Consider the following 22,439-nt stretch of genomic DNA (forward strand, 5'->3'; position numbering starts at 1 on the left):
TAGACATTATATGATGTAAGGCGAAAAAAAAGAAGGATTTTAACAGCAACAAAGTTCATAAACCACTTTGGGAAAGTATTGCGAAGGAATTAGCAGTTGTTGACGTCACATTCACTACTATTCAGTATATGAACAAATGGAAGGTCCTAAAACGAGACTATTAGAAAACCGTTGACCACAATGCTCAAACTGGAACTGATATGAAGTTATGTCAATTTTATGATGAGTTATGGAGCTTTACAGACACAAAAGTGGGACCTGACCAACATCGCTTTGTCTTCAAGAATAAAGCTAAATCAGGAAAAAGAGAAAGTTAATGAGGAGGAATGACTCGATAGATTCACAGTCATCGTCCGAGTGTTGTACCCCTCACCAGACCTCTAAAACGCAAAATAAACACCCAGTGTGCAGTCCTTGCACTGGAGGAATATTTAAAAAAAAAAAACAAGAGGAGTACAGAAAGGAAAGGTTAGAGGTTTCAAGAAAACAACATGAGGAACTAGAACTGTCCTAATGGGACTAATACCCCCGCTAGGCTAATTTCAAATGGGACAAATAATTGAATTGAATAATAATTAAGGTTTGGAACACATACAAAAACAAATTCTAGAATTGTAAAAAAAATAGTTAACAAAGAAAAATTAAAATCAAAATTGTCAGAATTTCACTGTAAATACATATCTATAACGGTAATACATTTACAAATGTATGTATTTGATGATATATTTTTTTAATTTAATTGATTTAAAGAAAAACCAACAAAATGACAATAACCCCTCCCTTTGCAGTGAATAGAAATACCGGTAGCCAAGCAATGCTCTTCTGTTGATAAAACTTCAATATCTTTCTAATAAGAGTCTTGACAGATGCAATTAGTTGTTTCAAATTTTCCTCACTTTCTCCTATGGCACAATTGAACTCCATATCAGAAAATTGATCCCATAGGACTATGATTTTCTTCGATGAGCTTGTTAAATTTAATAAACTCCCAAAACATTACCATAATTACCATACTATGTAAAAAATGTAAAAAAAGAAAATTTAATATTACAAACAATTTTAAAATTGCCAAAACACTACAATCATATCAGTAATTTTGAATTTCATTTAAATTAATGCCCAATAGGGTCACTTCATCAAATTACTTGACAAATAAATTTCAACAACCTCTAAAAATAGTTTAACTTCTTTATTAATAATTATATTATTTATTTCCTTATAATGATAGACCTTTTGGTTTACATGAAACAGTTTTAAAATAGCCCCAAAACCATCACCCATTTTACAGATTATCAATTTCCCCTAAACACATGCTCCATCTGAACCATGGCTCAGATAATGGCTCCCTTGGGACAAATGAATTCAGCCACACTTGTCTTTGATGTTCTCATTAGCTCCTAAGAATTTATCATTGACAAACAAAAACTTTGCATTGTCAGTTGATAGAATACTTATAAAAAATATTTTTTTTTTATTAATTAAGTATAAAGACAAAAAACTCCATCTGGATGTATTTATATAAATATATTTTAGAGTGTTTTCTATTAATTAATTAATAAAATCTGTAAGGATTACCTCCCTTACTTTTCAACATTAGTGTACAATATGTAGAATAAGGAAAATGAAAACTGTCATAAAATCATTAAATCTTGTCTGATCTAAAAAAAAAATTGCAGGTGCACATCTTCAGATGGTGTTCAACATATGTACAAATTTTCAAACTGTTCCATGCAGTAATAAAAATTTCTATAGGGGGGACAAAGTTGCGTCTACAGACAGACGGACAGACGGACGGACACAGACGGACAGGGTGAAACCAATATACCCCCCTAAACTTCGTTTGCGGGGGTATAAAAAATAAATCTTATGGAACATCTAATTGAATGCTTTCAACTAAAGTAACAAAAAAACCTGATCAGTAAACATGACTAGACACGATCTCGTTGCGAGCAACGAGGAGGTCTTCCGTCCAATTTTTAGAATAAGGAATGACCTGACTCTTGATCTTTGTCAACGAAACGTATCCAGAAAAGGAGGCGGAACCTATGAGTGTAATGGGTGAAAGACTATCTGTCCCTTAGGTGTCTCTTTTTGAGAGATCAGCTCCTTTTTAGAAATTGGTTACCGTTTTTTGAGATATCTGGGAAAAATATTTTTGTTATCCGGTCCTAAAACTCATTTTAAGGTCCAGATAACAAACAATGAATGGTTAAACATTGTTAAGCACATCATTTTGAGCATCTTTTGTTAAATACTGCTTTCCAGATTGAAGATCAAAGTGTTGGACTTCTGGCCCCTTAAAATCCCTAATTACATAACATAGGAGTGAATGATTACCATGTGTAGATGAATAACCTTAGAATGAACTTAATTGCCTCTATAACGTATCACAAAATATTTTACAGTAAAAATTTATCATTAAAAGACTTTAGAGCCCCCTCAGCCCCTTAATTGAAGGGCCAGCCCCTTTTTTGATGTCATAAGAGTATTCTTGTCAGCTCAAACACATTTTGTTCAAGAAGTGTTTATAAATTCAGTACCATTCTCGAGATATCTTGACAGAGTCGTTTTAGGGGCCTACCCTGTAACTCATTTTAAGGACCGCATAACAAAGAAATTATGGTTGCAAATTGTTAAGCTCAATATTTTGAGCATCTTTTGTTCAATATTGCTTTTCAAAATTTTCCTCTATTTTGAAATATTGAGCATAAAAGTTTTGGACTTCTGGCCCCTTAATATTCCTAATTACGTAACATAGGAGTAAATGACTGCCATGTATAGGTAAATAACATTAGAATGAACATAATTGCCTCTATAACGCATCACAAAATATTTCACAGTAATAAGTTATCATTAAAAGACTTTAGAGCCCCCTTTGCCCCTTTTTTGAAGGGCGAGCCCCTTTTTCATGATTTTAAATGAAAGCTCTAATCAATTCAAACACTTTTTGTTCAACAAGTGTTTACAAATTTTGTACCGTTCTCGAGATATCTTCAGAGGGTCATTTTAGGGGCCGACCCTGTAACTCCTTTTAGGGACTGCATAACAAAGAAATTATGGTTGCAGGTTGTTACGCTCAATATTCTGAGCATCTTTTGTTCAATATTGCATATCAAAATTGTTCTCCATTTTGAGATATTGAGCATCAAAGTTTTGGACTTCTGGCCCTTTAAAACCCCTAATTACGTAACAGAAGTAAATGACTGCCATGTATAGGTGGATAACGTTAGAATGAACATAATTGCCTCTATAACGTATCACAAAATATTTCACGGTAAAAATTTATCATTAAAAGACTTTAGAGCCCCCTCAGCCCCTTATTTGAAGGGCCAGCCCCTTTTTCATGATTTTAAATGAAAGCTCTAATCAATTCAAACACTTTTTGTTCAACAAGTGTTTACAAATTTTGTACCGTTCTCGAGATATCCTGAGAGGGTCGTTTTAGGGGCCGACCCTGCAACTCCTTTTAGGGACCGCATAACAAAGAAATTATGGTTGCAGATTGTTAAGCTCAGAATTTTGAGCATCTTTTGTTCAATATTGCTTTTCAAAATTTTCCTCCATTTTGAGATATTAAGCATCAAAGTTTTAGACTTCTGGCCCCTTAAAACCCCTAATTACGTAACATAGGAGTAATTAATATCCAAGTCTAGGTATATAGCGTTAGAATGAACATAATTGCTTCTATAACGTATCATTAATTTTTTCACAGTGAAAAGTTATCATTAAAAGATTTTAGAGCCCTCTCAGCCCCTTATTTGAAGGGCCAGCCCCTTTCTCTTGGTGTCACCTAAAAGCTCTTGACTTTATAAAGATTTTTTGTTCTACATGTTATAACAAAATACAATCCAGGAAAGAGATATTGAAAGAAAACCACAAAAAATCACGACGCTTTTTCAACTGTAATTTTCGAGCTCGGGCGAGCTTCGGCGCTTTTGGTCACAGGAAAATATATATACCACATGTCAGATCTACAACCTTTCGTCTACAATCCCTAAAATTTTGAACTCAATATCTTAAATCGTTTAGGAGTTTACCCCTGGACAAGCCGACCCTCTGAAAACCGTTAAATTGTAAATAACTCAAAACCGGAAGTGACGTCATCATTAAAAAAAATTTCCAATAAGGTTCAGATCATTATCCATCAGACCTGAAAGTTTCGTGTAAATCGGTCGAGTAGTTTTAGAGAAATCGCGTACACAAAATTGGTTTGAAAAAAAAAGAAAAAAAATAATAATAATAGGGAAAAAGAAACCGAACGAAAACAATAAGGTCTTCCGTTGGAAACGGAAGACCTTAATAATTAGAAATTGTAAACGGTTTCATTTTTGTGTCTTTGTAGATTATTTGAAAAGTATGGATGCAACTTGGTTGAATTTTATGATTATACAAGGAATAGTGAACATCACTGCAAGGACTGGCAAGTGTTTTTTTTTTCCAACACCCAAGGCAACAGAATTTGTTACTTCATCTTTTTTTCATACATTACTGTTCATTTTGTTCACCTGACTTTCCAGTGGAAGTGTTATCATGTGAAATGTCTACTAAATGTAATACGCCAGACACTTTGCTGAAATTTCCCTCTCTCCCACGTGCGTCATCATGTTACCAAAAAATCAATGATGAAATTCGAATGGTAAATCGAGTTGAAAAATATAATTTCATGACAAAACACACAATGGTATTCTCTTATTTATATGTCAACTCTCTTTTGTTTATTCGTTTCCCTCTTTTACTTGATGCGATGCATCAGCTAAAAAAATGTGACCTTGTGTTCCGCAAATTAAATCGCGGGGTATGACAGTTTGACAGGTAACCGTCGTTTGCAATTCGATCTCTTAATGGGAAAATAAGTGGATCGTGTGCTAAATACATCTAACACCTTTCACAATCTAACAAGTATTTTCTTTCCATCAAACCCCCCATAATAGAATATAAAATGTTTAAGTGTCGGAATGACAATCCACATGTCATCTACCTACCATCTTCTTTAAAAGATGCGCACTCAATAAAGTTCAATAGTTGAAGAATGATGGCGTAACATCCAATTTTTTTCCGAAATAGTCTCCTCATCACTGAATTATTTTTTTACTTATAAACTTGCATACTTATTTTAAGGATTTATTTTATTTTAGATTGTTATTCGTTTCTTTTTTTAAACAGTAACAAATTCATAAAATTGACTGTACACTCACAATTTAAATAATAGTATGTAAACACGCCAAACGGAACTCGAACCCACGACCCTTATATTACAGAGGCGACGCTTAACTAAATGCGCCATGATGACTGCATATCTATCCTATTATCATGCAATGTTTGTTCATGAAGGAATTTGTTTGTAACTTAAAATTATGGTCATTGTGGTTTTAATTTTAATATTATATAGTGGATATGTAAAATATTTCAAAGCAATGTTAATATGTCATTGCTATATGTACATAAACATGTGTATTGCATTCTTGGATTTCATAGAAATCAGTGGGAATAAACAGCACGCTACAGCGGTCATTTATTTTGCCAATTCATTCATCGCGTTTACTGAAGCAAAGAAACAAGATGTTTAGGTCTATAAGTGTCTACTCAGCACTTTTCCACGTAAGCACGAGTAGCATGAATGTTATTCACAAAGATCCATTCGAACACAACTAATAGCGCGATTGGTAACTACCATTCAAAAACTACTGTTTCATCCAACTGGCCAATAAAAATAAACCCTTTAAGGACGTTGTTTACTCAAGGTTTGAGTTCTCAAATCCGGATTGTTAAAAAGTTCAATTTAATGAGTAAAATTTGTTTTAAATACAAAAAGTATTTATGAAATGAATTATTATTGACATAACAATCGATAATTTTACTGAATTATGGAATAAGCCTCTGACAAAGTTTGACTTTTAGCAAAACAGAGGAAATTCGGACTAAATTTTTCAGATTTTGTTTTCCACTGAAATATTTTTGGTAGTACTGTAATATTTAAAGTTAAGATTTTTTTTGTTAGTCAACATAATTTTGCATATTTTTTGTTGGTTTTATCTTGCTTTTTCGTTCAGATAATCGTATGGAACACACTACAAAAATATTGAAAAATGCCTAAAAATGATAAAAGACACCATATCTTAAAATTTTGATCATTGACCTCATATAAATCTTATGCCAGCAGAGAAAGGTCATTATACTTAGTTTAATACTATAAATGTTTTAGCATTATCATCATTCAGTTTTTTGTTATATTGAATCAAAAATGGGTAGTAATTTGAAAACTGATAGAGGAAATTCGGACTAGAATATCTATAAAAATTGTGAATGAAAACTTTATGCTTTGTATCTATTTAATGTCACTACCATTCATAAACTGTATTTCATTTGTTAAAGAGTTAAGTAATTTGTATTATTTTCACAATTAAGAAAATCTCAATCTTAGTGTAACATTTTTATAGATTTTTCTTAAATTTTCAAAAAATATTCAATGGCCATTAACTCAAAAAGTAGGTCATTGACCTACTTTTTTTAAAGTGAAGAATAACACTACCATGTAAGGTCTACAACACACAATTGTTGGTTTATCATTATCATCAGTGGAATTTTTTTTCATTCTGAGTAAACGTCATCCTTAACAGTTTAAGGCTAAAAATTGCCAAGTCAGCACTTTTTACATGTATATATATTGCACGGAAAACGTGTTAAATTCATTCCGGCTTCTTGAAGAAACCAAAGTATGGAGGACCAGGCTGCAAAAAAGTAAGAGTTGTTGTAAAAACGTGCTGGTATCTTTTTTCGATATAACTATTTAATTAATTTATAAACTGGGTGAGTGTGCAAACAAATGCGTTATATATATAAGTGTGTATGTTTAATTCATTTAGTATTGACGCTTGTCTCTATCAGTCTGATATATGAGTGATCAGTATTTCACAACTTTGCGTTTTCCTCGTATAATTGTTGTGTTGTCTTTTGGTGACTTTTTTGCCTGAGAAGGCATAATTTCAATCCAAACTGTATCAATAAATGAATATTTTTTTTCTATTTATTCATAGCATTTATTTTATGAATTTCAGAATATCTGTGTGTATATTCTTCATGAACATACCATAAGGACAATTAACAGCCGTTACTAAAAGTCTGGAAGGAGTTTAAAATACTACGTTCCGGCTATTGTCCAGGGGGAGACAACAACCAAAAACATTTCCACGTTTAAGAAAACGCTTATCGAGTCCTTGAAGCCGGGGATGCATTATAGGCTCGTAAATGCCACGTGCCACCCTACCTTCGGCATCGAACTTAAGGCTGACTCAATCGTAGGTTGCCTTTTTTTTGGTTTTGTTTTTAATTTACGTCCTTATAGTTTAAATTAAAAACATATCAAAATAAACACAAATACACACTCCCACTATGTATATCTATATGAATTATAGGAATATTGTGTAGTTTTTTTTAAATATTTTTTTGTAGATCATGGACACCCTGTTTGAGTTGACAGAAGATGAGAAGAAAATGAAGACAAATTTCTTTTCTTCTCCTACATTCAATATGGCTGAAGCATCCTCGTTGGCTAACTGCACGAGACTCTGCCTTGGCCCGGTCCAAGTAAAAAGTGTAAGTGTATAAATAATGTGCATCGATGTCTTTTTGAGTATGTACAAGTGTACATAATATATTCATATTTGATTTCAAATTCAGATTGGTGAGACCGGTGTAGTTTCTACCGGGTCAAGGCGGAGAGAGGTGCAGTTGGCAATGGAGGGCAGTACTGCTCTCCTTACCCTCTGGGGTAAGTAGACAGATCTTGAAGTCGTTACTGGGGAGCTGTACATCGTACAGAATATAGTCCCCAGTAACGACTTTAACAAACAGCGTTGTTATTCTTCTACACCCCTAACAAAGTTTGAGGTAAAATGGATATACACTATCTCATTGCAATATCTTTTTTATTGGTAAAATCAATGCATTTAGACAAACATTACTTGAAAATCAAATAAATTCTATAATTATAAAAGCATGATATTGAAATATTGTTAAAACATATTTTCATAAGACAATGTTATTTTGAGCACACTGTTATATCTATTGATATTGGTCTATAATTTCAGACTTACGAAAGCGCGGAGTTGATGGAACATTTTGAAGGGGTGGTGCAATCGGTATCGTTTACCAGGTATTACTTAAAGTTTTTTCTTTTGTTTTATTTTTTTAAATTGCATTTCCCCTTCTTATAGACTATAAGAATACTGCTGGTGTTTAGTGCATTAATTGGTTTTATTCTTTTGCTTATATTATAACTATCATCATCATTATTATCATTTTTATTGTCTGATTTTTAAGGTTACATATATTGACGTAATTTTTTATAGTTTAAACTTTTACTGACAACATTGACGTTTAAAATTACCAATTTATTGTAGCAATCTCATCAAAATCCAGGATAACATGTTAACAATATCCAAGAACAACCTGGCGAAGATTTTCCCTGAGGGAAAATTCAAGTGCGTAGAGGTGGTGGGGATGAAAAACAGCAGTGAAATTTGTGAAATGTAAGTTTAAGTGAATTTAATTTATCAGTTTATCAAGATGTGTGGCATATCTGTTTTCCTATCAATTTGCAAATTGATTTTAAATTTTGTTTTCTTTTCAGAGATGTGAAGAAGAAAAAGAGAATCTAAGAACAAAAGTATAAAGTACCTTGATCGGAGGGATTTTTTTCTTTTAAGAAACTAAGTTCAAATACTTTTTAAAAATTATTTTGGGCAGTATTTTTCTTAAGATAAATTGCAGGTTTTATTTTTCTTTTATTCATTTCATTAGAAAAGGCAAAAACACAGGCAGTGAAAATTTATGTCGGCCTCATTAAAAGCTGAACATGAGAAAATATATAATAGACAGAAAATTAATGCATTTATTTTTTTATTTAGATGCTGGAGGTTACAGCCAGAGGGCATTTTTGGCAGGAAGTCAGGGCCTATGTCAAGGATGTGTTGCTGCCCTACCATGAAAAAACAACTTTAAACTATCAACCATCCCAAGCAGCAAATCGCATGTTGAAAGAACTTGGAGGGTTGTGCCAACATGTGAGTTCATGTCTTTAAATATTTAGAGGTCATATAACTAGAAATATGAAATACACTTTAAAAGTAATGATTATATCTGCCATATTTATCCAAACATATCCACCTTCTCTTACATTACATTTCAATTTTCTAGGAGAAAAAAGACATCCTCAGATGTTTGGAGGACTCTGTCCTGCTGGACAAGGCCAACGCAGCCACAGCATTGAACCTTGCAGTTCCTGATGCGATTGCAATCCTATAAAACACGCCTAGGGCAGAGATTAACAAATCAGGGAGGATTATGGGGAAAGTGAGGAAGGTGGCGAAAATCCCCATCGGCGTTATATCTAAAGACACCATTCTATGCCTTACCTCAGGAAATTCCTAACAGAGATTCATTGTTTGCTTTATTGTGTGATATAGTGATATATTACATCATGGTCAGCTTGTAATTTAAATGAGCTACACAAACCGTATTATAGAGCAGTCTCAATTTTCCTTATGATGATCTTATAAGAAGTAGTGTACATTGAAGTTTCATGCATTTGTTCTTATGATGAGTTCCGTCAGAGGAATTATATTTTATTGAATATAATAATTTTGAGATTTTTCATACAACTCCTCGATATTGCACTTTTTTTTTACTAAAAGCAAAGCGTGTACAAATCATTGATATCCATTTTTTGTAGTAGAATCAGATGGTGAAGTTGAAGAAACTAGAGTGAAGGAGACAACCTTCCCAGAGATTGAGGACAATGGTAACATAATTTGAAATTATAATTATATACCGTTGGGCTCAAAATTAAATCATCAAGACAATTCTTTTAAATGGAATGATAACAATGCAAATTGATTAGAGACACCAAATCTAGTAGCGATACTTTAATATTGAAGTAACACGAGCTATTGATCTTCACTATAGTTAAACTCTGAAGAAAATTTAACGAATATAATAATTCTCTGTAGTAGATACCCCGGACACGGAACAGGATTCCTTTGACATGGGTGACCTCCCTCCACCACCACCACCTCTACCATCTCTAAATGAATCCATCTCCAATGATTTCCCACTACAACCATTTATTGAAATGATGGGGAATATGACAGTGGACATGGGTACCCCATTAGAAGGACCTCAGGCATATGAGCCCCTCCCCTCCCCATGCACCCAGACCGCCTCTGTAGTCTGTTCACATGGTACCGATGAGTGTAAGGATGCTAATGTTTGCACTAACATATTGAATGTTTAGATCAATTTGATGTGAGAGATCACTATTGAATGTAAACACATTCTAAAAGCCTAATTATACAATATTTACATTTTCAACTGTCTTTGTCAATGATAACATTACAAATCAATTTTGAAGCCTATAGCCTAATAATTTTATAAAAGATGAGCAACATGGGCATGTTCTATAGTATAAGCGAGAAATGGTATTGGCTGCGCCGCATAGTAATACATTGCATGTGCTACATAAAATCATAGAGCTTTTCAAATGTTGTTTTAAAGTGTAGAAATTGGAAATATAACCAAGTAATAAAGTGTCATTATTATGAGGTGATAATTTTGGTTAAAGCATGGTCGAATCTAGCATTTTACCACACCTCGGACTGAATACATGACCTAAAAGAATGATATCTTATTCCATACATAAGTATATAATAAAGCAGAGTTTAATTGGCATATCAGAAAATGTTATTGATTTTATTCATTTTAGTCGTGTACTCAGTATAGTTATAAAAATATAGGAATGTGTGTATATGGCGAACTATGTAGAAATTCTATTATAAATGAAACCTTATGTCATCATAAATAATTTATTCCGAGCGTATCAATCTTAATTTTTATCTTTAGTGCCTTTACTTGGAGGTACTCATGTAATTGAATAGATTAAATAATTAAAATAGAGAAATCAAATAACTGAAAAACATAGGATTTGATTTAAATGCTGATTTAGATGAGAGTGTGCAAAATTGGTAAAATACGGTTTCTTTTTTTAAGGACCTTTGTGCCACTTGTGGGAAGAAAGGGAGAAGAGGCCTCCTTTGGCTTTCCTGCGATGCATGCCAGCAATGGTATCATCGAAGTTGTGCAGGGATTTCCATACAGGCATACAAGACCATCGGAGGAAATCCCTGGAAATGCAGACATTGCCACTGAGTGTTGCTGGGAACCAATTTGATATTTTGAAAGGGATTATCTCGCTTTTATGGCATTATACTTTTGTTGAAGAATTTCAATTTTCTGCATTAATTATTTAATTTGATGGAATTAATTTGCAAATCATTTTCAAACCTGTTTGAACATGGGCTTTTGTACATAGCAATATCAAAATTGTATCAATATATTGCTGAAATTAGCACCCCAAAGTTTGAAGGTTTTTTTTTTATAAAATTCATACACCAACATTAGCATGTGCTTTATAACTTAAGGAAGTATATGACTCACGATTTAGAAATTACCGCAGAACTCCGAATGACGTAAACCTGTCTGTTGGTTCAATTCTAAGGTATTTAGCAATAAAATGTATTGTGGAAAGGATTTCATAGTTTCTTTTTAAAATAAAACGTGAACATAAATGATAATAAAAGTTAATTTAACCGAAAAATCTTATTTTACGTCATAAATGTCGGTTCGGTTTTCGGCAATGCGAAGGAAACGTGGATTTAATTTTGAACGCTGAAAAGACTTCAAAGTTGCTAGAGCTCAGATAAAAGGATAATCGAGTCACATAATGCGAACGTTGACGCTCTCTTGGGCAGACCAATCACATATTTTGAAATTACAGCTGAATAATTCTCATCATAGATGGAGGAAGATGACTCGACGCCAGCAAAAGCGATCTGTCCAGGTTTGACCCACATGTACATTCATTGAAAGAGTAAAAGTATTTGGTAATCTCAGCGAGGTTAAGTTCGTCGAGACTGAAATGTTTTGACACACGTTTTTCCCGTTTTAGCGAATCTTGCTGAGATCAGAGTAAAAGGAAACTGGTATGGACATCATCGAAATGTTCTTATGCCGATGTAATGCACTGGTGCTTGCATGCATTGGCCTCTGCTCAAAAATGTGTAAGATACCTATACCTATATTAGTAGGCATCTTACATATTCGTGAGTAAAGGCCCAAGCACCAAGCATGGTGCCCAGGATCGCCGCCCCTGTCACTTTTATCCAATGAATAAGCACAATTATTTGCCGATCGCATCACATTTTGTCATTCGCAATGGCTTGCAGATTTGTCAAGGAACGGCCTGTGTGCCCTGGTAATAATCTTTAAATATTTCTTTCACTCAAAATAAGGGAAGCGGAAAATACACATATCTTGAAAGTTATTAGCTATTGTTATAATTAATAATGGTTTTTTTTTCTCCCGATAGACCCACAACCACCGCGACGATGCCGGCAATGTGTAAGTATGTGCATGATTGAAGTTATTGATCTTGTTTTATTTTTTATACCCCCGCAAACGAAGTTTAGGGGGGTATATTGGTTTCACCCTGTCCGTCTGTCTGTAGACGCAACTTTGTCCCCCCTATAGAATATTTTATTACTGCATGGAACAGTTTGAAAATTTGTACATATGTCGAACACCATCTGAAGATGTGCACCTACAATTTTTTTTAAGATCAGACAAGATTTAATGATTTTATGACAGTTTTCATTTTCCTTATTCTATATATTGTACACTAATGTTGAAAAGTAAGGGAGGTAATCCTTACAGATTTTATTAATTAATTAATAGAAAACACTCTTAAAATATATTTATATAAATACATCCAGATGGAGTTTTTTGTCTTTATGTCTTAATTAATAAAAAAAAATTATTTTTTATAAGTATTCTATCAACTGACAATGCAAAGTTTTTGTTTGTCAATGATAAATTCTTAGGAGCTAATGAGAACATCAAAGACAAGTGTGGCTGAATTCATTTGTCCCAAGGGAGCCATTATCTGAGCCATGGTTCAGATGGAGCATGTGTTTAGGGGAAATTGATAATCTGTAAAATGGGTGATGGTTTTGGGGCTATTTTAAAACTGTTTCATGTAAACCAAAAGGTCTATCATTATAAGGAAATAAATAATATAATTATTAATAAAGAAGTTAAACTATTTTTAGAGGTTGTTGAAATTTATTTGTCAAGTAATTTGATGAAGTGACCCTATTGGGCATTAATTTAAATGAATTTCAAAATTACTGATATGATTGTAGTGTTTTGGCAATTTTAAAATTGTTTGTAATATTAAATTTCTTTTTTACATATTTTTACATAGTATGGTAATCATGGTAATGTTTTGGGAGTTTATTAAATTTAACAAACTCATCAAAGAAAATCATAGTCCTTTGGGATGAATTTTCTGATATGGAGTTCAATTGTGCCATAGGAGAATGTGAGGAAAATTTGAAACAACTAATTGCATCTGTCAAGACTCTTATTAGAAAGATATTGAAAGTTTTATCAACAGAAGAGCATTGCTTGGCTACCGGTATTTCTATTCACTGCAAAGGGAGGGGTTATTGTCATTTTGTTGGTTTTTCTTTAAATCAATTAAATTAAAAAAATATATCATCAAATACATACATTTGTAAATGTATTACTGTTATAGATATGTATTTACAGTGAAATTCTGACAATTTTGATTTTAATTTTTCTTTGTTAACTTTTTTTTTTTTTTTTTACAATTCTAGAATTTTTTTGTTTGTATGTGTTCCAAACCTTAATTATTATTCAATTCAATTATTTGTCCTATTTGAAATTAGCCTAGCGGGGGTATTAGTCCCATTAGGACAGTTCTAGTTATTTGTTGAATATTTTCTCGGTGCAGATACACCTAAAAATTGATTTTTGTTTTTTGATATTCAATTTTTAGCAGATACTTCCTCTGTTCAACCCTCCTTAAGTCAACATGTCTCAGACCAGTCGACCGTACAACACACCATTTCAACACGTACATACTCTCAAACTGTCACAGCGACCCCATTTACCAACATTGATTCCACACTTACAATCCATATCAGTACCCCGCATACTTTGACATCAGACATCACTACATCACATCATACACTCACCGCAGACAGCAGTATATTGTCTACTCGACCCACCATTCTCCGGCCACACAGTGCACATTACACGCAGACTTTCATCATTTCTACTTTAATTACTAACATTTTTAATATATCACATTCCGTCAACATCAATACTGATAATCACATAGAACATACTCCGTCGACAGAGGACGTAACGGATACCACCCAGCCAGGTACAACGATCCCCCAGAAAAGAGACAACGACACAATCCGTAGAAGAAGTACACAATTTGACAAACTTTACTTCTTGTGGTTGTTGACATTATTTCCTTTTGTATCAGCATGCGTGTGGTTTTATAAAATCAAGCGAAATCAAAAGAAAGCTAGAGAAAACTTAATGCATATGTCTGATGACGTCAGCTTGGAGGCTTATCCGGCGACTAATTTTCATACAGAAATTTATCTCTGACGAATTTGTTTTTCTGTATTAATACCATGAAATATATTGGTTTCAAAATTTTCGCAACGATTTCTTAGATTACACTTTTACAACAAGAAAACGTTATAGTGTTTGATTGCATGTTTTCTTTTCGTACAGTGCATGATTTATAAACGGTTTTTTTTTTATCATTACTACATTTGCATTGCATGAGGTGAAGTTGCATGATCCGGTAGTTCATATCCATGTAAGTAAATGTGTGAGGTATTCTTGTAAAAACAAAGGGGGGGGGGGTGATTATTCAGAGAAATGGCAATATTAGAAAATGCAGAATATATAGCGATTTTTTTTAAAGAAATAGTCATGTCAAACAATAATAGCATTTAAATAATAAATTAACTCTTAAATTAAAAAATAAAAAGAAGGCATTTACAATATCATTTTATTAAATCACAACAACAACAAAAACCCAACATTTTCCCCTCTCTAAACATTGTTTTATTTGATATTATTTTAGTAACTGAAGCTTATAACATGGGTGTGGCGGCGCTCACCCTTGAAGCGGTAATGGTTTTGGGGTGTTCACTGCGCGCACTCCTCAGACACTACAATGTTCAGTGCCGGGTGCCAGTGCGGAGGCGTCCGCGCTCCAAGGAAGAGTGTCGACTGGAGGAGGGGTCCCGGTCTCGGATCTCTCCACAACCCGCCCCCAGCAGAGGTGGCCTGAAGGTAAATGATACTTTAATTAAAATTCATTAGATAGTTATATATCTTACTTGATCATACATTATGTAAATATCAGTAGAAATGGTACATGTAATATTTATGGTTATAAAACACAGAATATATGATAGAATATTGATTTAGATCGAAGAAGTGGAAATGACCACTAAAGACAGAAGTGAGCAGCCTAACGACGCGGAGGAAACGGACAACTCCCCTCCCAGTGCAAACATGCGCTCCAGGTCCTCATAAAGTAAGTACTCTAAACCATTAATATTACAACTTATAATTTAGTGTCTAAGTTAGTTTTGTTGGGGTATTTCTTTCAATTTTTTTTTTGGGGGGGGGGGCATATAGGACCTTCGCTTAAAATAATTATTCTGATTTTATTTCATTTGATGCTTTCACTATACTATTATTCTGATTAAATTTTTCAATTTTCTTTTTCAGATGACCAGGGATATGTGCTGTCTTTATATCATTTGAAATAGATCACAACATTTTGAAAAAAAAACTTTCTTGTTTTGTTTTCATTTAGGAATATTTAAAGGAAACCTTTAAGTGTAAAAAAAAAAGGTCATATGTTTCAATGATAATGCTTACTGGTGTGTACACAGGTTTTAACATGTGTCAATGACACCATCTCTTCATACGTTAGATCAGATGGATTCGTCAATGAATACCAGGGTAGTATACATTAAATACGGATATGACAGATTAATGGGGATCACTGCTGCGTATAGGTTTTTTTTTTAAACCAAACAGAGAAATGAGTTGTAAGCCCATCGCCTCATCCCCTAGTCTTACCTAAGTACACGGTTGAAAGATTTATTTAAAAAGCCATTAATGGATTCACGGGACTATATGGAATCCGGTGCAGACAGCGTAAACAATTTTGTGTGATATTGTATAACTTTTATTGCAAATTATTCAAATGACCGTTTTGAATTAGAATCTACGATGAATGAATAGGTAACATTGTACATGTATCTGAGTGGATCTATCGCCCATAATAATTTTGATTCAACGGTGATGAAAACAATATAGTTATTTTTATACACCTTTTCAATTGTCATTGCTTGACTCTGAAATGCTTCGATGAATGACCTTGTCTGCTTTGATCTTCGATCCATTGAATATGATCTTCGATACACATTTCAATGTCAAAATTTTGAGGGGGTTTGAACAATAGGTTATTTTTAAATACATTATTACTTCTTATCTTCGATCTATTGATTAGCATAACAATATGATCTTCGATCCATTGAATAGTATTACCTTTGATCTTCGATCTATTGATTCGTAAATGATCATTGATCCCTTTGATCTTCGATCCCTTAATTAACATAACAATAGAAATACCCCCATTAAGTAGGTCAAGTTTGACTTCCATTGTTCTCGAGAACAATAGTTCTATTGTTTTGTCCCCCTATACAGCCCCTATACTACTTAAATCATACTTCAAAGTGTGCTTATTTAAGTAACATTTTATGCGGAAGATATCTTTTTATTAAAAAATACTGGACAGTTAGAATATCACACCTCTCTGTTTCCATGGTAACCACTCAAAAACTAATATGCACAACTGAAGTGTCTCTAGAAATGTATAGCGTACTATTTCTTCTTGATTATCCTAAACAAGTTTCAAAAAATAAAAGAAACAAAAACTTCAAAATTTGGCCAATAGGATGAGTTGCTAAGCAACAAAAATTTACAGTGTCTCCCTGTTTACCATATAAAATATATTATCTGTGAAAACATAAATGATAAGGCAACTTGTGTAACAGGTTAGTTTTATCTATTTTGATTTTCTGTAATAACTATGGATGATAAAAGCCAAGTTTGCATAATATTTTTGGTAAAAAAATATGTTGTTTTTGCTCTTTCCCCAGCCCATGCGCGAAATGTTACCATGGCAACCAAATTTTTATGCCATGCATAATATCTTGACATCAATACAATCGTTTTCATATATGATAAATATATTTTTAGATGTTCATAACTCATTCAGAAAACATTTTAAAAACCTTGCTATAGCCCTAACAATTTGTTTCAAAAATGCCCAAATGTTAAAGGGTTAAGGTCTTCCGTTTCCAACGGAAGACCTTCTTGTTATTGCTTTGTTTCTTTTTCACTATTATTAAGGTCTTCCGTTGGAAACGGAAGACCTTATTGTTTTTGCTGTGTTTCTTTTCCTCTATTATTAACGTCTTCCGTTGGAAACGAAAGACCTTATTGTTTTTGCTTTGTTTCTTTTTCCCTATTATTATTATTATTAATTTTTTTTTCTGTCACGTTTTCTCGAAAATGCTTCAGCCGATTTTCATGAAACTTGCAGACCTTATTCATGACAAAATTTGTAAGAAAATTACGAGAGCTTTTTTTGGTCGTCTCTTCCGGTACCGAGGTATTAAAGATTTTATGTTTTTGCTTGTTCACGATTTTTCTAAAAAAGTATTTAAGATAGAACCTTCAAATTTTCAGAGATGGTAGAGAGTGAACGGCCGCAGTACCCTTTGCACATCCGAACGTCCGCCGTCACTTCCGGTTGTCACCGGAAGGAAATGAAAAACCTAAATTTTTCAATTTTTTAAACTTGAATTTTATTTATGTTTTTAGTCGATAGAGACGCTTGAAACACTTCAGAATATGAAATTTGTTTTAAAATCGATCCAAGCATTCCCGAGATTTTTGGCTCCAAAGTTCTTGAGCGCGAGTCCGCGTAGCTCAGTCGTTAGAGTGTTGGACTTGTGCCCAGGCGACCCGGGTTCCGTCCCCGAGTGCCGATTATTTTTTATTCCCTACTTTTGTTTTCTTTAACGATTTTATCGTTAAAAAGATGTTTTTTTATTGTTTTCCGTATTATTTATTATAAATAAAAATAATAACAGCTTTTTTAGTATAAATATAGAGCTCGTTTATGTCAGCAGTTTGCTAATTCAGACGCTCGTCGCATCGCCGGCATAAAAGACATGCCGCCGAAGCACCCCTGCAGTACGACCGCAATAGAGTTCGCTGGGTCGCTTTGCCGGCATCAAAGAAATGCCGCCATCTCAATGACTGTATGCACACAACATTTAGCAATGCATCAACGATATTCTACATGGCTATAAAAGGAGGACTGATTAGTATTTATTAACATAATTATATAGATACACGCATGCATGTATACATGCGTTTATTGACATATGTTGCTTACGTATTGATTTCCTGAACACTATAAACACTATGAAATAACTCTCTCTCTCTCTCTCGCTCTCTCTCTCAAGTACCAATGTCTTAGCATTTGAATAAGAACTAGTACAGGTAACATGGATTAAATTGGATAGAAGCTAAATGTATATTGGCGTCAAAAAATTATACATATTTTATATCAAGTTACGGGTTAATGTCTATGGATTAAAATAATTTGAAATTCATTGTTTAATGATTGTCTTCTTACTGATTAGAAGTCAACGCTAAAAAGTCATTTTTATTAAAGGGTATATGCAATGCAAACTCGTTTTATATTTTGTTGCACTCAAAGAGATAAGACGATAGAAAAAAACTGCATCGAAAGCCGTTCGATATTAACGGAGTTACAGCGCTTCAAATTCGTCTATTTTTACCTGAACCGGAAATCCAATTAAGCCAAATACGAAACACTCGATATAGTGGCTCTGCTTGTGTGACGTCACAACGAGGACGATGGCGGCGAATACAAGTCAACACAGCGACGAAAGCAGCGAGAGTTTAGACCTTATGATGGAAGCCGGGTCGTCCAGTTTTTGAAGAAATGGTAGACAATGTACCCTTAGGCACACAGCCGTATCTGTTTGAACCTGAGGCCAGCTCGGATGAAGAATTTAACCAGCAATCCTCCCCGAGTCAACCCACGAAGACCGACTGGGAAACACCGATTGGTATGTGTTTAAAAACCCTGTTGCGCATATATTTTGCCAATAAATCATTCTTTTAATCATATACAATATTTTATTTTTAAATATTTATCAGTTTGTTTCTTCATAACGTTGGTATGTACAGATTCAATTGCATTTATACAAATATTTTCAAAATGGTTTCTTGCGAACTTCGTCATTAATTACCAACAATTTAGCCTATACAATCGGACGCGGTAATAATCTTGATAATTAGATAGGATAACTCATCCAGATTATGTTGAGCCCTTAATTGGCAAACATCTTTAATTGTAATTAAATTTACATGTTTTTCTCATTAATGTGGATACAACTATTATAGGTGCTCATGTGGTAACTGCCCTCCAATGTCAACCATTGAGGAGTCATAGTGCTGTCATGAGATCCCTCAAGTCATGACAGTTTTGGAGGAGGATCCTGGAAAGCCATGCATCATAGAGCACAATGGCTTTGAACCTGTGTGTCTGCACCCTTCCAGTCTGCGTACGGCGTACTACAACTACAGACAGCATTATGACAACTTGCCAGAATCCAACCAGTATGTATACTTATTTGATGTTTCAATTTTTTTTAAAGGTAGAAAATGTATAACATAAAACTAGGTAGCTTTATGAAAACAATTTAATTAGATACAATTATGAATGTAGCAATAGTAACATGATATATCTTCCACGATTATAACTATTCAATAATATATTTAAAAGTATATAATCTTTATTTCTCAATAAGAGAAAATCAAAAATCATTTGAAAAAAAACAAACTACTCTGCAATAAGTAACAATGATATCGGAAAAGCATTGATGAATATTTAAACATAAAAAACATTTTCAGGCGCACGTAGTACATCGGGTACAGACAACTTGCCAGATGGTGTTGGGGATGGTTGGGGAAGCATGTTCGCGTACCACTTCCTGCCTGTGCTGTCCAAAAGATCCGCGACACATATCCTGCAGAATTCAACATGGCTTAATTACTTTTGTTATACTTTCATGTTAAATACTGAAATCTGATTGGTTAAGACGCAGTTAATAATATTTACTATTACCCTCAGCGTTAGCAACGCACTTGGCAACGGGTAACATTAAAAAATGTTACATGCGCGAAAATTATGCGCGTACGGTTCGCTGTAGAATTCACGTTATTCCTATATAAAAGCAGTAAAATTTTCTTAAAAATTTTAAAAAAGACATTCAGTATAACAAAATAAATAGTGCCTGTTTGGGAGGATAACAGTTGAAATTGACACCCCTCGAAAACCATTGTCAACCTCCGCTTCGCGTCGGTTGACAATGGTTTTCTCGGGGTGTCAATTTCAACTGTTACCCTCCCAAACAGGCACTATTTATATACTGTAACGTGTGAGCATCTGATCTACTGCATCTTCTTTCGCTGGATGTATGGACTGTTCACAAAGTGGTGGTGGAGCCTCTCCGACGTCATCACAGTGTGACATCTTGGTGCCCCTTGCCCGGCTTTTTGCAGAGTCCATGAGGACAGCAACATAATCTGAATTTTAAAATGATAAGTTGATTTACTCTGACTGAATAAATTACCATTGTAACATGTATGTGCATATCTGTGATATCATGATAAGTTATATTAATTAAATTTACCATAAGTACTCTGAGTCTTCACTTTCTTTACGGTGAATTCCCCCTTCTTTTGCTTGGGAAACACAATGCTGTATTGCAGATTCCCTTCTCTGGTGGCTGCCTGGGCTTTTTCCGAGTTTTAATTATAATGGAGAGCAGCTAGTGTTAGGCTACAATAAACATAAAGCCAGTTAACATGAATATAAATCAACTAATTTTCTTGAAAAAAGGAAATATTAACAAATGTTTATAAAAGAGCAAAAAGATTACATACCGACTCTGCATTCCAAAGTATGAAAACTTGTACATCTTTGGGGCGAACTGGTTTATGATGGAGTGGTAAGCTTCTAAACTTGATGTTTGAAATGATGGTGAAAGCATTTGGATCTCTCTCTCCATTTGTCGGCTGTTCACTATAAGTTCCAACTTTTCCATCACCTTTGTTCCTGAAATATTGATTAGCTTAAGTTTAGCTTAATTCAAATTGAAATTTTTTCGTGACAAGTGAATAGTAAGATTAAAGCTAAATACAAACAAATGATTGGATCTAACCTGGTGTAAGCCATCTTTTTCGCCTAGTAGTTGGGTCTAGATCCCCATGTTCACACTGCTGAAACTAATCCCCATGACCATCATGTATGTTCTGGCTGAAAAGTTTAGAGAAAATTTCATATCCTTACGTTCAAAAATTGAATGGCCACCACATTCACCTGATCTCAACCCTATAGATTTCTTATTATGGGGTTAATTAAAGGACTATGTTTATTCACACCCAAACAAGACACGAGTGCTCTGAAAATGTATATACGAAGAGAAATACGACGTATAACCGTAGACTCTTGTAAAATGTTAACAGGAACTTCTGAGATAGAATGAGACTTGACTGAGAAACAAGGCGGACATTTGAAGCACGTGCTAAAATGACGTTAAATCGAGTACTGTGCGTCTAAGTTGACATAGTTTTAAAATGCCTGTCGGCAATTACATGATTCAGCTTTATTAAAACTTTTGATTTGATAAAATTTTACGCAATTGCTCATAACATTTTTGCAAAATTTAAGTTCATACATGAAGCATAACTTTTATTCTAAAACTGTAAAGTTGGGACACGTTTGCTGAAACACCCTGTACTATATCACATTGAAGAAACCGTGGCTATAGACAGTATTTTTGCATAGGAACAATCCATTATTATACCTAAAATAAGAAAACGGTTTTGGGACAAGAACACTTGAGGTCACCTTAGTTTGCATAGCAACAGTTAAAGGAAGATACTAAAAAAATTACCGGTATCCTTTTTGCTATAAAAAGGCCTAGTTTTGAGACCCTGTCTACAACCATCACATGCAATTAAAAGATTCACGTCAACTGAGTTAGTAAATATTGTTTTATCATCATTTTATCACAAAATATGAACACACGCTTGCGGATATTTCAGAGACATAAGTTGTACATGTATCAATTAACAAGTCTAAATTAACATATTAATGTATAAACTAGGGCTAATTTTTGTGATTCAACGGTAATGACGGTATTAAAATTTTTTCATAAAGTCCTGAATATAATTAGCTATCATCGAAGTTTGTAACAAGTCCATTCGGATACTGTCCACAAGCTCATTAAGGGCGTTCAGTTCCTCTTTAAGAGGAAACTGGGTGGATATTTTACAAAACCCTGGTGCTTCGATCTTCGGGAGTC

General features: G+C 33.8%; 2 long non-coding RNA genes across 2 annotated transcripts; one reads left to right on the forward strand and one right to left on the reverse strand.

Annotated features, from left to right (window-relative positions):
- The first annotated feature begins 7,685 nt into the window (after positions 1–7,685).
- On the forward strand, positions 7,686–8,522 carry LOC136274140 (uncharacterized). The gene is made up of 3 exons (XR_010712433.1): positions 7,686–7,887; positions 8,088–8,152; positions 8,400–8,522. It is a non-coding gene; the product is annotated as an uncharacterized lncRNA (long non-coding RNA).
- Positions 8,523–20,504: 11,982 nt separating this feature from the next.
- On the reverse strand, positions 20,505–21,391 carry LOC136273933 (uncharacterized). Its single transcript, XR_010712153.1, has 4 exons — positions 21,294–21,391; positions 21,016–21,187; positions 20,763–20,911; positions 20,505–20,655 (listed from the first exon to the last, which is right to left on the reverse strand). It is a non-coding gene; the product is annotated as an uncharacterized lncRNA (long non-coding RNA).
- Positions 21,392–22,439: the final 1,048 nt, after the last annotated feature.

The sequence above is a fragment of the Magallana gigas genome, chromosome 1 (assembly GCF_963853765.1).
Source record: "Magallana gigas chromosome 1, xbMagGiga1.1, whole genome shotgun sequence".
NCBI classification, from domain to species: domain Eukaryota; kingdom Metazoa; phylum Mollusca; class Bivalvia; order Ostreida; family Ostreidae; genus Magallana; species Magallana gigas.